Here is a 17,145-nt window from a genome sequence, read left to right as displayed (position 1 = left end):
GCCTAATCAACACTACATTCCCAGTAACTAAGAAATCTGACGCAAATAAATATTAACAGTCAACAAACCAGATAAAGACAAACTGTTATCATTTCTATAACATGCATAATATTTCTATGTCAGGGCTATTATCTCTGAACTGGTATTTTATCCAGGTCTTTGAAATTTTTTTAGCTGTATGTTTTTAATTTTCAATGTAATGTTGTTATGGTTTTTAATTAATTGTTTCCTGACCGCTATCTCATTATATGTGTGATATGCATACTCTTTGAAGCTCACTTTATCATTTTGTGGCCCTTGTGTACAGAAAGAGCTTAACTAATGATAGGAATATTTTCCTTTATTTATTGTTCAGTTCTGACAGATCCTTAAGAAACAGTCAACTGGAGGTAATTAGAAGTTACTAAAATATAAGAAAATGTAACCAGCAGGCAATAATATACAATGGCAAGAGGACAGTCTTCAATAAATGGTGTTGAGAGACCTGGACAGTCACATGCAAAAGAATGAAACTTTACCATTACCTTACACCATCCACAAAATTAACTCAAAATAAAGACTTGAATGTAAGACCACAAACCTTTAAACTCCTAGAAGAAAATATAGATGGTAAGTTTCCTGTATTTGCCCTGGCAATAATTTTTTGAACCTGATTACAAAGGCAAGAGCGACAAAAACAAAAATAAACAAATGGGACTACAGCTCTTCCTTGATATATGTCCTCATAAAACCATCATCAATTGAAATATTGTAAGTTAAAAATGCATCTAATATACCTAACCTAGTGAACATTATAGCTCAGTCCAGCTTACATTAAACGTGTTCAAAACACTTATATTAGCCTACAGGTGGGACATCAAACACAAACTTTTTTTTTAAGAAAGAATACATGCACACAAGTGGGGGTGGGGCGGGGAGGAGAGGGAGAAGGAGAAAGAGAGAATCTTAAGCAGGCTCCACGCCCAGTGTGGAGCCTGACACAAGACTCGATCTCAAGATCCTGAGATCATGACCTGACCTAAAATCAAGAGTTGGGCTCCTGACTGACTGAGCCACCTGGGTCCTCTTATAATAAAGTATTAAGTATCTCATGGAATTTATTGAATACTGTGAAAAACAGAATGGATGTGTGGGTATGGAATGGTTGTAAGTGTATTGGATGATTACCCTTGTGATAAAGTAGCTGACTGGGAACTGCGGCTCACTACCCTGCCCAGCATCACAAGAGAGTATCATAGTTCATATCACTAGCCTGGGAAAAGATCAAAATTCAAAATTTGTTTTCACACCATTGTAAAGCTGAAAATTTGTACACTGAACCATTACTGGTCAGGGACCGGTTTGTACACCGAAGTAAAAAGCTTCTGCACAGCAAAGGAAACCATCAATCAAAAGGCTACCTACTGAATGGAAGAAAAATTTGCAAATCATATATCCGACAAGGAGTTAATATCCAAACTATATAAAGTACTCATATAACTCAATAACAACAACAACAAAAACCCCACAATATTATTTAGAAATGGGCAGAGTATCTGAACAGACATTTTCCCAAAGAAGATGTACAGATGGCCAACAGGCAATGAAAAGTTGTTCAATTATCACTAACCAGGGAAACGCAAATCAAAACCACAATGGCATATCACCTCATACCTGTTAGGGTTTGTACTGTCAAAATAATAAAACAAAAACAACAACAACAACAAAAACAAGAAATAACATGTTAGCAAATATGTGAAGAAAAAGGCACCCTCATGCACCACTGGTGGGAATGGAAATTGGTCATAGCCACAGAAAACAGCCTGGAGTGTCCTCAAAGATTTTTAATTAGAACTACCATATCATCTAGCAATTCCACTTCTGCATATTTATCCAAAGAAAATGAAAACACTACTTTGAAAAGATACATGCACTCCTATGTTTACTGCAGCATTATTTACAGTAGCCAAGATATGGAAGCAATCAAAATGTCTATCAATAGATGAATGGATAAAGAAAATGCTGTATATATACACAATGGAATATTACTCAGCCACAAAAAATAATGTCATCTTGAGTTCTGGTCCAAGATGATGATATGGGAAGACCCTGAACTTACCTCCTCTATGGACGCACCAGATCTATAGAGCAGTTTCTCCTGAAGAGCTGAGAACTAAGTGAACAGCTTCAGCACAACAAAAGCTATAGAGACCACCCAGAGAACAACAAAAAAAGTGGAGATACAGTAACAAAGGGAACCACCACTCCTAATATGAACTACAGTGGGAAGGGACAGTACAGGGAAACTGTGAGCAGATCCATCTGCCCTGGGGCACAGAAAAAAAGCTGCAGTTCAAAAGAGCAACTAGATTATAATTTCACCAAATGGCAGAGGAACTGCCAGAACCCTGTCTAGGTTGGAGGGGCTGAGGAGTGCCATGGTTTATGTTTGCCCTCCACTGTGATAGTGCAGTTAACATCAAGGCTCTGGTTGCCTCCCCAGTAGGTCCTGCCCTAGTCCTGGATGCCCTGGGGCAAAGAAAAAAAGCTGCAGTTTAAAAGAGCAACTATAATATAAAAGAGCCCCAGAACTCCACCAACAGTGGGGAAGCTGCTAGAACTCTCTCCAGGTTGGAGGAGCTGGTGAGCACCACTGTTTCTGTTCTTTCTCCACCTTGATATCCTGGAGGGGAGCAAGGTCTGGGCACTATAGTGAGATGACTGCCTCAGTGAGCTCTGGGTCCCTAGCCCACGCCAGCCCTAGCTGTCCCACCACAGCAACCCCAATGCAGCACATATGAGGACACCCCTGATCAGTGCTCACCATAGCTCCAGCCAACATGCCATGGTGACACAGATGTAAAGCACATTAGAACACTCCAGGCTCTTATCACTTCAGCTCCAGATGGCTTGCTAAGGCAGCCCCAGTGCAGAGCACTCTGGGACCTCCTGGTTCATGCTTCAGCTGCAGCCACTCCACCAAGGCACGCACCCTGGTGTGGAGCACCCTGGGAATGCCTGGCCCATGCCTTCTTCGGTTCTTCCTGTATGGAGCATGCCAGGATCCCTGGCTCACATCAGCCTTAGCTCCAATCATCCCACCAGGGTACCCTCTGAGAGGAGAGCCCTTGCACCACACCAGCTCATGCCCACTTTAGTTACAGGTATCCTTCCAGGGCACTGCCTTTTGAGGAGTGCTCCAGGACCCCCCAACCCCAGCCTGTGCTCTACCTTGACTGTAGCTGCCCCATTGAGGCAACCCCTGCACAGAGTGCCCCAGGACCCCCTGGCCTGCCTTGGCTCTAGTCATCCCACCAGGGGCCCTTCTGGCCCAGGACACTCCAGCCCATTTCCACTTCAGCTCCAGCCATCCCATCAGGGAAGTCCCAGCATAGAGTGCCCTAGGACTCCCAACCCATACCAGACACAGCTGGTCTGTGTGTGGCCAGCCAGCCAGTCACCAGGCACATAATCTACACAGGAGGTGACCATACACAAAGCCACTTCTTCAACTTTAGAAGTTCTTTGACCTAATTCAGGGAAACAAACACAGAAAGTCAAGCAAAATGGGGGAGACAGAAAGATACGCTCCAAACAAAAGAACAGGACAAAACCCCCCCAAAATAATTAAGTAAAACATAGTTAAGCAATATGCCTCATAAAGCATGGGCTGGTGTGGTGCTAGGGCTCTCCTAAAGTAATGATCATAAAGATGCTCACCAGACTAGAGGTAAGAGTGGAAGACTCAGCTGAGAGAAAGAAAATATAAGAAAGAACCAATTGGAATTGAAGCATACAATATCTGAAATAAAAAATACCCAGCAGGAATCAATAGTAGATTAGCAGATGCAAATGAACAGATCAACCATCTGGACAACAGAGTAATGGAAGGTAACCAACCTGAACAAGAGAAAGAAAAAAGAGTTTTAAAAAATTAGGATAGGTTAAGGAATCTCTTGGATAACATCAAGTGAACAAACGTTCACATTATAGGCGTCCCAGAAGGAAAAGAGAGAGAAAGGGTCAGAAAACTTACTTGAAGAAATAAGAGCTGAAAATTCCCCTCACCTGGGAACAGAAACAGACATCCAGGTTCAGTAAGCACAGAGAATCCCAAACAAGATGAATTTAAAGAGGTCCATTCCAAGACACATAAAAATTAAAATGGCAAAAATTAAAGATAGAGAATTTTAAAAGCAGCAAAAGGAAAAAGATATGAACAGAAGAAACCGCATAAAACCATCAGCTGATTTTTAGCAGAACCTTTGCAAGCCAGAAAGTAGTGGGATGATGTATTCAAAGAGCTGAGAGGGAAAACAAAAAACCCTACAAGCAGGAATATTCTACCTGGCACGATTGTCATTCAGAATTAAAGAAGAGATAATGAGTTTCCTAGACAAATTTTAAAGAAGTTTATCACCACCAAACTGGTCTTATAAGAAATATTTAAGGGACTTCTTTAAGTAGAAAAGAAAGGCTATATTTAGCAGTAAGAAAATTATCAGAGGACCTGGGTGGCTCCGTTGGTTGAGTACCCCACTCTTGATTTCAGTTCAGGTCATCATCTCATGGTTTTGCCCCTTCCCCACTTGCTCTCCCTCTCTCTCTCTCTCTCTCTCTGTCTCTCTCTCTCTGTCTCTCAAAAATGGATAAACATGTAAAAAGTAACAAAATCAATAAGAAGATAAAATATGACAACATATGCCTAAAACATGGAGGAGGGAATAAAAAAAAGGTCTTTTAGAATGTATTTAACTTAAATGATCATCAACTTAATATAGATTGCTATATACTCAGGATCCTATATATGAACCCATGTTAGCCACAAACCCAAAACCTATAATAGATACACAAAAAATAAAGAGAAAGAAAGCCAAGCATAACACTACAGAAAACCATCAATCATGAAGACGGAGAGCAAGAGAAGAAGAAAGGAGCAGAGAAAAACTACAAAAACAACCAGAAAACAATGAAAAAAATGACAAGTACATACCTACTGTCAATAATTACTTCAAATGTAAATGCTCTCAATGCTCCAATCAAAGGACAAAGTGTAGCAGAAGGGATAAAAACCAAGACCCAGTTGTATACTGCCTGCAAGACACATTTCAGACCTAAAGACACATATAGACTGAAATTGAAAGGATGGAAAAAGATATACTATGAAAATAAACATGAAAAAAAACTGGAGTAGAAATACTTATATCTACAAAATACTTATATCTACAAAATAGACTTTAAAACAAAGACTGTAACAAGAGACAAAGAAGGACAATACATAAAATAAAGGGATCAATCCAATAAGAGAATTTAACAATTATGAATATTCACCCAACTTTAGAGCACCTAAATACATAAAGCAAATATTAACAGATATAAAGTGAGAAATTGATAGCAATATAATAATGTAGGAGACTTTAATACACCACTTATATCCATGCATAGATCATCCAGGCAGAAAAATCAATACGGAAATAGTGTCTTTGAAAACATCTTAGACCAGATGGACTTAACGGACGCATACAGAATATCCCATCCTAAAACAGCAGAATACACACTGTTTTCAAGTTCACAGGGAACATTCTCTAGGATAAATCACATGTTAGGCCACATAATAATCTCAATAAATTGAAGAAGACTGAAATCATATCATGCATCTTTTCTGACTACAATGGTATGAAACCAGAAGTTAATAATACTCATAGAAAAACTGGAAAAAACACAAATGCATGAAGGCTAAAAAACATGCTACTAAACAGCCAAGGAGTAAATGAAGAAATCAAAGAGAAAGTTAAAAATACATGAAGACAAATGAAAACAAAATAGTATAAAATCTTTGAGATACAGCAAAAGTAGCACTAAGTAAAAAATTTATAGCAATATAGGCCACCTCAAGAAAAAAAGAAAAATCTCAAATAAACACTCTAACCTTGAACTTAAAGGAACTAGAGAAAGAATAACAAAGCCCACGATTACTAAAAGGAAGGAAATAATAAAGATTAGAGCAGAACTAAATGGAATAGAGACAAAAAAAATAGAAAATATGAATGAAACCAAGACCTGGTTCATTGCAAAGAAAAACAAAATTGATAATTCTTTAAGAAAAAAAGAGAGAGGGCACAAATAAACAAAATTTGAAATTAAAAAGGAAAAGTAACAATCACCATCCCAGAAATATAAAGAATTATAATAGAATGCTATTTATAAAAAGTATGCCAGCAAATTGGATAACTTAGAAGAAAGGGACAAATTCCTAGAGACACAAATCTTTCAAAACTGAATCAGGAAGAGACACAAAATCTGAACAGACAAATTACTAGTAATTAAATTGAATTAGTAATTAAAAAAAAAAAAAAAAAAAAACTCCTAACAGACAAAAATTCAGTACCAGAGGGACTAGATTTACCAGATAAATTCTACTAAATATTTAAAGAAGAATTAATAACTGTTCTTTTCAAGCTATTCCAAAAAATAGAAGAGGAATAAAAGTTTCCAAAGACCCTATAAAACAAATAAAACAAAACAAAATGCGCTATAGGCCAAAATCCTTGATGAATATAGTTGCAAAAAAATCCTCAACAAAATAGTAGCAAACTTCATTCAACCATACATTAAAATAATGATTCACCGGGGCGCCTGGACGGCTCAGTCGGTTGGGCGGCCAACTTTGGCTCAGGTCATGATTTTGCAGTTCCTGAGTTCAAGTCCCTTGTCAGGCTCTGTGCTGAGAGCTCAGACGGTGGAGCCTGCTTCGGATTCTGTGTCCCTCTCTCTCTGCCCTCCCCACTCGTGCTTGGTCTCGCTCTCTCAAAAATAAATGTTAAAAAAAATTTAAATGATGATTCACCATGATCAAGTGGGATTTATCCAGGGATGCACAAATGGTTCAATATTCACAAATCAATCAACATGAAACATCACATCAATAAAACAAAAGATAAAAATCATATGATCATCTCAACAGTTGCAGAAAAGCATTTGACAAAATTCAATATCCATTCATGATTTAAAAAATCTCAACAAAGTGGGTTTAGAGGGAAAATCCCTTAACATAATAAAGGCCATATATGAAAACATACAATTAACAACATACTCAGTGGTGAAAAACTAATAAATTTTCTTCTAAGATCAGGAATAAGATAAGAATGGAAGAAGATAGATAGCACTCAAAGTCCTAGCCACAATAATCAGACAAGAAAAAGAACTAAAAGGCACCCAAAGTGGTAAGGAGGAAGTTAAACTGTCATTATTTGCAGATGCTATGATAATATATATAGAAAACCCTAAAGACTCCACCAAAGTTGTTATAAATAATGAATGAATTCAGTAAAGTTTCAGGATACAAAAGATACACAGAAATCAGTTGCATTTCTATACCCTAATAACAAAGTCACAGAAAGAGAAATTAAGAAAACAATTACACTCCTGTATCCCTTAGGTAAATTCTTAGCAGTGCTATTGCTGGGTCATAGCGTAGGTCTATTTTTAATTTTTTGAGGAATCTCCACACTGTTTTCCAGAGCGGCTGCACCAGTTTGCATTCCCACCAACAGTGCAAGAGGGTTCCCGTTTCTCCACATCCTCTCCAGCATCTATAGTCTCCTGATTTGTTCATTTTAGCCACTCTGACTGACGTGAGGTGATATCTGAATGTGGTTTTTAGCGATGTTGAGCAGCTTTTCATGTGCCTGTTGGCCATCTGGATGTCTTCTTTTTTTTTTTTTTAATTTTTTTAACGTTTTTTATTTATTTTTGAGACAGAGAGAGACAGAGCATGAACGGGGGAGGGGCAGAGAGAGAGGGAGACACAGAACTGGAAGCAGGCTCCAGGCTCTGAGCCATCAGCCCAGAGCCAGACGCGGGGCTCAAACTCATGGACCGCGAGATCGTGACCTGAGCTGTAGTCTGATGCTTAACCGACTGAGCCACCCAGGCGCCCCCATCTGGATGTCTTCTTTAGAGAAGTGTCTATTCATGTTTTCTGCCCATTTCTTCACTGGATTATTTGTTTTTCGGGTGTGGAGTTTGGTGGGCTTTTTACAGATTTTGGATACTAGCCCTTTGTCCTATGTCATTTGCAAATATCTTTTCCCATTCCGTTGGTTGCCTTTTAGTTTTGTTTGTTTCCTTTGCTGTGCAGAAGCTTTTTTATCTTCATGAGGTCCCAATAGTTCATTTTTGCTTTTAATTCCCTTGCCCTTGGGGATGTGTCAAGTAAGAAATTGCTGTGGCTGAGGTCAGAGAGGTTTTTTCCTGCTTTCTCCTCTAGGGTTTTGATGGCTTCCTGTGTCACATTCAGGTCCTTTATCCATTTTGAGTTTGTTTTTGTGAATGGTGTAAGAAAGTGGTCTAGTTTCATTCTTTTGCATAGGGGCACTTGTACCCCAATGTTTATAGCAGCACTCTCAACAATAGCCAAATTATGGAAAGAGCCTAAATGTCCAACAACTGACGAATGGATAAAGAAATTGTGGTTTATATACACAATGGAGTACTATGTGGCAATGAGAAAGAATGAAATATGGCCCTTTGTAGCAACATGGATGGAACTGGAGAATGTTATGCTAAGTGAAATAAGCCATACAGACAAAGACAAAGACAGATGCCATATGTTTTCACTCTTATGTGGATACTGAGAAACTTAACAGAAACCCATGGAGAAGGGGAAGGAAAAAAAAAAAGGTTAGAGTGGGAGAGAGCCAAAGCATAAGAGACTCTTAAAAACTGAGAACAAACTGAGGGTTGATGGGGGGTGGGAGGGAGGGGAGGGTGGGTGATGGCTATTGAGGAGGGCACCTTTTGGGATGAGCACTGGGTGTTGTATGGAAACCAATTTGACAATAAATTTCATATTAAAAAAAAAAAGAAAAAGAAAACAATTACATTTACAACAGCATCGAAAAGAACAAAATACCTAGGAATAAATTTAACCAAGGAAATGAAAGATTTGTACTCTGAAAATTATAAAACACTAATAAAAGAAATTGAAGAAGACACAGACAGAAAGATTTTCCATGCTTATGAATTAGGAGAATTGATACTATTAAAATGTCCATACTACCCAAAGTAATCTACATATTCAATGTAATCCCTATTAAGATAGCAACAGCACTTTTCATAGTAGAGTAAGTAATCCAAAAATTTGTGTGGACCTACAAAAGACCCCAAATAGCTAAAGTGATTTTTGAGAAAGAAGAACAAAGCTGGGAGTACCTCAAAACCCCAGATTTCAAGATTTACCACAAAGTTGTAGTAATCAAAACAGTATGGTACTGGCACAAAAATAGACCACAGATCAACAGAACAGAACAGAGAGCCCAGAAATAAACCCACACTTACATAGTCAATTAGTCTATGACAAAGGAAGCAAAAATATACAATGAGGAAAAGATGGTCTTTTCAATAAATAGTGCTGGGAAAAGTGGATAGCTGCATGTAAAAGAATAAAACTGGACCATTTTCTTACACTGTACACAAAAATAAACTCAAAATGGATAAAGGACTGAATATGAGACCTGAAACCATAACATTTTTAGAAGAAAACATAGGCATTAATTCTTTGACATCAGCCATCATGACACTTCTAGAAATGTCTCTTCAGGAAAAGGAAACAAAAACAAAAATAAATTATTGGAACCACACCAAAATAAAAAGCTTATGCAGAGTGAAGGAAACTATCAACAAGACAAAAAAGAAATCTACTGAATGAGAGAAGATATCTGCAAATTATATATCCAATAAGAGGTTAATATCCCATATATATAATGAACTTATGCAACTCAACACCAAAAATCAAATAATCCAATTTAGGAGCGTCTGGGTGGCTCAGTCGGTTAAGCAGCTGAGTTCGGCTCAGGTCATGATCTCGTGGTTCGTGAGTTCGAGCCCCACATCAGGCTCTGTGCTGACAGCTCAGAGCCTGGAGCCTATTTCAGATTCTGTATCTCCCTCTCTCTCTGCCCCTCCCCTGCTCCTGCTCTTTCTCTCTCTCAAAATATAAACAAATGTTAAAAAAATTTTTTAAATAGGCACCGGCCCTGAATAGACATTTTTCCATAAAAGACATGCAGATGGCCAACAAACACATGAAAAGATGCTCAGCATCATTAATCATTAGGGAAATGCAAATCAAAGCCAGAATGAGATATCACCTCATACCAGTCGGAATGGCTAGTATCAAAAGGCCAAGAAATGACAAGTGTGGGTGAGGATACGGGGAAAAGGGAATCCACATACTATTTGTGGGAATGTAAACTGGTGTAACCACTGTGGAAAAATAGTACGGAGGTTCTTCAAAAAATTAAAAATACATCTCCCTCTCTCCTCTCTCCTCTCTCTTCTCGGTCTTTCTCTCTACCTCTCCCCTGCTCGTGCTCTCTCTAAAATAAAAATTAAGTGAAGTAAAAAAATTAAAAATAGAAATAGCATATGATCTAATAATTCCACTACTGGATTCCACTCAAAGAAAATAAAATACTAATTCAAAAACATATATGCACGCCTGTGTTTACTGGAGCATCATTTACAATAAGCAAGATATGGAAGTAACTTAAATGCCCAGCAATATAGGAATGGAAAAAGAAGGGATATATAATGGAATATTACTCAGCCATAAAAAGTATGAGATCTTGCCATTTGTGACAACATAGATGAACCTGGAGGGTATTATGTTAAGTGAAATCAGTCAGACAGGGAAAGACAAATATCATGATTTCACTTATAAATGTAGAATCTGGAACATAAAACAAATGAATAAATGAATAAAAAGCAGGAAGAGACCCACAGACAACAAACTGACGGGGGTTTGGGGTTGCGGGTGTGTCAAAATAGGTGAAGAAGAGTGGAAGATACATGCTTTCAGTTATGGAATAAAGTCACAGAGATAAAAGGTACAGTATAGGGAACAGAGTCAATAGTATTACAATAGCATTGTAGGGTGACAGATGGTAGCTACACTTGTGGTGAGCATAACATAACTTACAGACGTATTGAATCACTATATTGTACACCTGAAGCTAGTGTAATATTGTGTATCAACTACACATCAATTAAAAAAAAAAAAGAACGCAATTTTGCCATTTGGGACAACAAGGATAGACCTTAAGTGTATTATACTAAGTGAATAAGTCAGACAGAGAAAAAGAAATACCATATGATGTTACTTATATGTGAAATCTGAAAAACCAAACAGATGGGCAAAATAAATCTCATAGATACAGAGAACAGATTGTCGATTGTCAGAGGGGAGGCGGTTGGGAGGTGGGCAAAATGAGAGAAGGGGATCAAGAGATACAAACTTCTCATAAAATAAATAAGTCATGGGGATGTAATGTACAGCATGGTGACTATAGTCAATAATACTGTATTGCATATTTGCAAGTTATTAAGAAAGTAGATCTTGAAAAATAAGAAATTATAAGAAAAAATGTTTTGTAATTATTTATAGTGACAGATGACAACTAGACATGTTGTGGTGATAATTTTGACATTTACACAAATATTGAATCATTATGTTATACACCTGAAACTAATATAATGCTATATGTCAATTACACTTAAATTTGTTTTAAAAAGTAACCAATAAAAAGGTATTAAGACAAAGAAATAGATCTTAGGTCAATGATCTAAAAGGGTGGTTTTTAACCAGTCACAGTACACCAAATAGAAATAAAAGTAACTATTTAAAGATTGTGGCTATTTTCTTTAAAAATTGTGTCCTTTGTGACTGCTTAGGAAACCATTCCTCTTTAATTGTCTTCTGAGTGAGATAGTCTGGCAAGAAAGACTAAAGGTCAAAAATGAAGATCCATAAACTGCAAAGAGATGAAATATTAGAATGAGTCAATGCTTACTTGTCTTCATGTTAGAGAACTTTAACCTCTAGCTCACTTGAGGAAGATTCTTACAGTGGATACAAAACCCATTAGGAATTAAACCAAAGCATACAGTGTATGGAGAGAAGAAAATCTTCCACAAATAAATTGGTTAGAGAAGATCTATATCATCTTTTCCCCAATTTAGTTGGAAAAGGAAAGACAGAAGGGAAGCTATTGACCTGAAACTGAGAAATTACATTACCGTTGATCTCAAATTTTAGGAAGAAGAAATCTACTTGGATAATCACAAACTGTGAATAAGGAAAATAAAGTTTCTTTCAATGGTCAGCATGCTTGCAGCTTTGGCTGACAAGTGTAATAAAGGTTTTCCAAACAAGAATGAGCCTCTGACCTTGCCCACATTTTCTGTTTTATGCAGATCTGAAGGAGTGAGCCACATTTGGAAAGCAGATGGGGTAGAAAGAGCAGTTAGCTCCCATTCTAATCCTCTTGGTTAGGACACTTCTCGCTTTTCATGGGGCCTTACTTATTTTTATTTCAAAGTACTAAATGTTCTTTAGCTTGCAAAATGATCATTTTTCATACATGGATGAAAAGAAAACAACAAGAATTCTTGTCATCAAGGTGATTTTATGTCAAGCCTGTGAAGAAAAGTTGAAGAATGAAAGGCCTGCTACTAATAAGTGATTTTAACAATCCTCCACACACATTAATCTTACAATTAATCAAAATCAGAAAGAAACAGACTTTTGAAAGGACAACAGCTGGAAAGTGCTTAAATTTGGATAAAGGTCTAGATATCTTCAGATATGGCATGTAATAACACAACATGTGAAAATCAGGGGAAATATGTGAATAATGAGTTAGATTATGCAAGGAGAGAAACATTCCTACTATAATTTGTAAAGATGATCATAGATGTGCAAGAAATACAGCAGTAAAGAATTAAACTCTCCAAATAAAGCAAAAATAACAGTATTAACATTAGGCAAAGTCAAACATACAAAGTATTAAAGTAAGGTCATTATTGATTGATAAAAGGCAGCATCAAAACTGAAAGCAAAACAGATGCACTACTACAGATGAATAATATAGCCACAAAAACATCAATAAAAACACTACTAGACATAAGAAAGAGAAATAGATATAATTACTATAGTGATAGAAGATTTTAACAATCCATCTAAAAAATGTGATAAACTACAATTATAATTAATTTCATGGACTTAAATATCTCATTAACAAAGTAAATGAATAAATAGAACTCATTAAAAATTTATATTCTTAAATGTTTATTATTTTAAAATAGAGAAAATAAATCAAAATAATGTCCAATTCAAGAATTTTATTTTTTAATTAAGTTTTTTTAATTCCTGTACAGTTAACATACACTGTTATATTAGTATCAGCTGTATAATATAGTGATTCAACAATTCTGTACTTCATTACTCAGTTCTTATCATGATAAACGTACTCTTAATCCCCTTTACCTATTTCACTCATCCCCCCCAACTACCTTCCCTCTGATATGCTTTATTTTAAATGAGCACCCTCAGTTAAAAGTATTATTTTTTTCAACAAGAACATTTTTCACTTGAAGCATATTTTAGAAAACATGGTTCTAAAAGATATATATAAAATATTCCGTCCAAGAAAAATAGAATACACATTTTCTTCAAGGACACACAGAAGAATCCCCTGGTTAAATTGCATAAAAAGAGACACAACAAATATTACAAATTTAGAAGACTGAAATCATACCAAATATACTTTCCAATTGCAATGGTACAACACTAAAGATCAAACATAAAACAAAGCTGGAATATCTTCAATGTAAATATTAAATATTTAATATGTAAATATTAACACACTACTTCACAAGCAATGGGCCAAATAAGAAATCAACTGGCAAATCAAAATATGTCTCAAAACAAAAGGAAAAGAAACACAATATTCCAAAACCTATGGGATGTTAGAGTGAAATTTATGCTATAAATGCTTGTATTAAGAAAAGAAGTTCATATAGACAACATTACACCACAAGGAAGTAGAAAGAAGGATCTTAGCTGAAATTTAGTAGAAAAAGGAAATAACAAAGAAAAATCAGAAATAAGTAAAATAGAGACCAGAATAAACAATAACACAAAATTGAAAGTATCCTTTGGATAGATTCCTATTAGTACTATTTCTGGGTCATAGGGTAATTCTATTTTTAATTTTTGGAGGAACCTCCACACTGTTTTCCAGAGTGGCTGCGCCAGTTTGTATTCCCAAGAACAATGCAAGAGGGTTCCCCTTTCTCCACATCCTTGCTAACATCTGTTAGCATCCTGGGTTGTTTATTAGCCACTCTGACCAGTGTGAGGTGGTATCTCATTGTGGTCTTGATTTGTATTCCCTGATGATGAGTGATGAATGTTGAGCAATTTTTTCATGTGTCTGTTAGCCATTTGGAAGTCTTCTTTGGAAAAACGTCTATTCATGTCTTTTGCCCATTTCTTCACTGGATTTTTTGTTTTCTGGGTGTTGAGTTTGGTAAGTTCTTTATACATTTTGGATACTAACCCTTTATTTGATATGTCATTTACAAATAACTTCTCCCATTCCATTGGTTGCCTTTTAGTTTTGTTGATTGTTTCCTTTGCTGTGCAGAAGCTTTCTATCTTGATGAGGTCCCACTAGTTCATTTTTGCTTTTATTTCCCTTGCCTTCAGAGATGTGTCAAGTAAGAAGTTGCTGCGTCCAAGGTCAAAGAGCTTGTTGCCTCTTTTCTCTTCTAGGATTTTGATGGTTTCCTGTCTCACATTTAGGTCTTTCATCCATTTTGAGTTTATTTTTGTGTATAGAGTAAGAAAGTGGTCCAGTTTCGTTCTTCTGCATGTTGCTGTCCAGTTCTCCCAGCACCATTTGCTAAAGAGATTGTCTTTTTCCATTGGATACTCTTTCCTGCTTTGTCGAAGATTAGTTGGCCATACATTTGTGGGTCCCAATTCTGGGTTCTCTATTCTATTCCATTGGTCTATGTATCTGTTTTTGTGCCAATACCATACTGTATTGATGATTACAGCTTTGTAATACAGCTTGAAGTCTGGGATTGTGATGCCTCTAGCTTTGGTTTTCTTTTTCAACATTACTTTGGCTATTTGGGGTCTTTTGGGGTTCCATACAAATTTTAGGATTGTTTGTTCTAGCTTTGAGAAGAATACTGGCACTATTTTGATTGGGATTGCATTTAATGTGTAGATTGCTTTGGGTAGTATTGACATTTCAACAATATTTGTTCTTCTAATCCATGAGCATGGAATGTTTTTCCATTTCTTTGTGTCTTCTTCAGTTTCCTTCATAAGCTTTTTCTTTCTTTCATAGTTTTCAGGGTACAGATCTTTTTACCTCTTTGGTAGGTTTGTTTATTCCTAGGTATTTATGGTTCTTGGTTCAATTGTAAATGGGATCGATTCCAGGGGGAAAGTCTCAGTTTTCCCCCATGGAGGATATTAGCTGTGGGCCTTTCATATATGACTTTTGTGATGTTAAGGTATGTTCCTCTGTCTTGACTTTCTTGAGGGTTTTTATTAAGAAAGGATGCTGTATTTTGTCAAATGCTTTTTCTGAATCTGTTGACAAGATACTATGGTTTTTATCCTTTCTTCTATTAATGTGATGTAGCACATTGATTGATTTGTGAATACTGAACCAGCCCTGCAGCCCAGGAATAAATCTCACTTGGTCATGGTGAATAATTCTTTTAATACACTGTTGAATTCGATTTGTTAGTATCTTGTTGAGAATTTTCACATCCATGCTCATCAGGGGTATTGGCCTGTTATTCTCCTCTTTAGTGGGATCTTTGTCTGGTTTGGGAATCAAGGTAATGCTGGCTTTATAGAATGAGTCTGGAAGTTTTCCTTCTGTATCTATTTTTTTGAATACCTTGAAAAGAATAGGTACTAACTTTGTTTTCAATGTCTGGTAGAATTCCCTGGGAAGCCATCTGGCCCAGGACTCTTATCTGTTGGGAGATTTTTGATAACCTATTCAATTTCTTTGCTGGTTATGGATCTGCTCAAGTTTTCTATTTCTTCTTCCTGGCACATGTACCCCAATATTTATAGCAGCACTATCAACAATAGCCAAATTACGGAAAGAACGCAGATGTTCATCAACTGATAAATGGATAAAGAAGATGTGGTATGTGTGTGTGTGTATATATATATATATATATATGTATATATATATATATATATATATATAGTGTGTGTGTATGTATATTTATATATATATATATATATATATATATATATATATATATAGGAATACTACTCGACAATGAAAAAGAATGAAATCTTGCCATTTGCAACAACGTGGATGGAACTGGATGATATTCTGCTAAGTGAAATAAGTCAGTCAGAGAAAGACAAATATCATGTTTTCATTAGTCTGTGGAAGTTGAGAAACTTAACAAAAGACCATGGGGGAAGCAAAAGAAAAAAAAATAGTTACAGAGAGGGAGGCAATCCATAAGAGACTCTTAAATATAGAGAAAAAACTGAGGGTGTAAGGGGGTGGGGGTCAGGGAAATGGGTGATGGGCATTGAGGAGAGCACTTGTTGGAATGAGTGCTGAATGATGTATGTAAGTGATGAATCACAAGAATCTACTCCCGAAGCCAAGAGCACACTGTATATGCTGTATGTTAGCAAACTTTTAAATAAATTATATTTTTAAAAAATGTAGAGAGAAGGGCACCTGGGTGGCTCAGTTGAGCATCTGACTCTTGCTTTCATCTCAGGTCATGATCCTGGGGTTGTGGGATCGAGCCCTGCATCAAGCCCCATGTCAGTCTCTACACTGGGCATAGAGCATTCTTGAGATTCTCATTCTTAGGAAGGCACTTGTTGGGATGAGCTCTGGGTGTTATATTTAAGTAATGAATCCCTGGATTCTTCTGAAACCAATACCACACTGTATGTCACCTAACTCAAATTTAAATGAATTAATTAAAAAAAGAAAGTAATGACTAATTTATCCAAAAAAATAAACAAAATAGGCAATACCTTAACTAAGTTGACTAAGGACAAAAAAGAAAACTCAAAAACCAAAATGAGAAATGGAAGAGAAAATGTAACAGATAACCACAGAAATACGTAGTATGATAGCAGATTACTATGAACAATTATATACTAACAAATCAAATAACTTAGGGAAAAAAAGAGATACTTCTCAAAAAACACATAAGTTGCCGTAATTGAATCATGTATCTTGAATCCAATAAACAGGAAATCTTCTTAGACTAATAACAAGAATGCAAGTTGAATTAAGAATCAAAAAT

Source organism: Panthera tigris, chromosome B4 (genome assembly GCF_018350195.1).
Source record: "Panthera tigris isolate Pti1 chromosome B4, P.tigris_Pti1_mat1.1, whole genome shotgun sequence".
In the NCBI taxonomy this organism is placed as follows: Eukaryota; Metazoa; Chordata; class Mammalia; order Carnivora; family Felidae; genus Panthera; species Panthera tigris.
Note: the sequence above shows the minus strand (reverse complement) of the source record.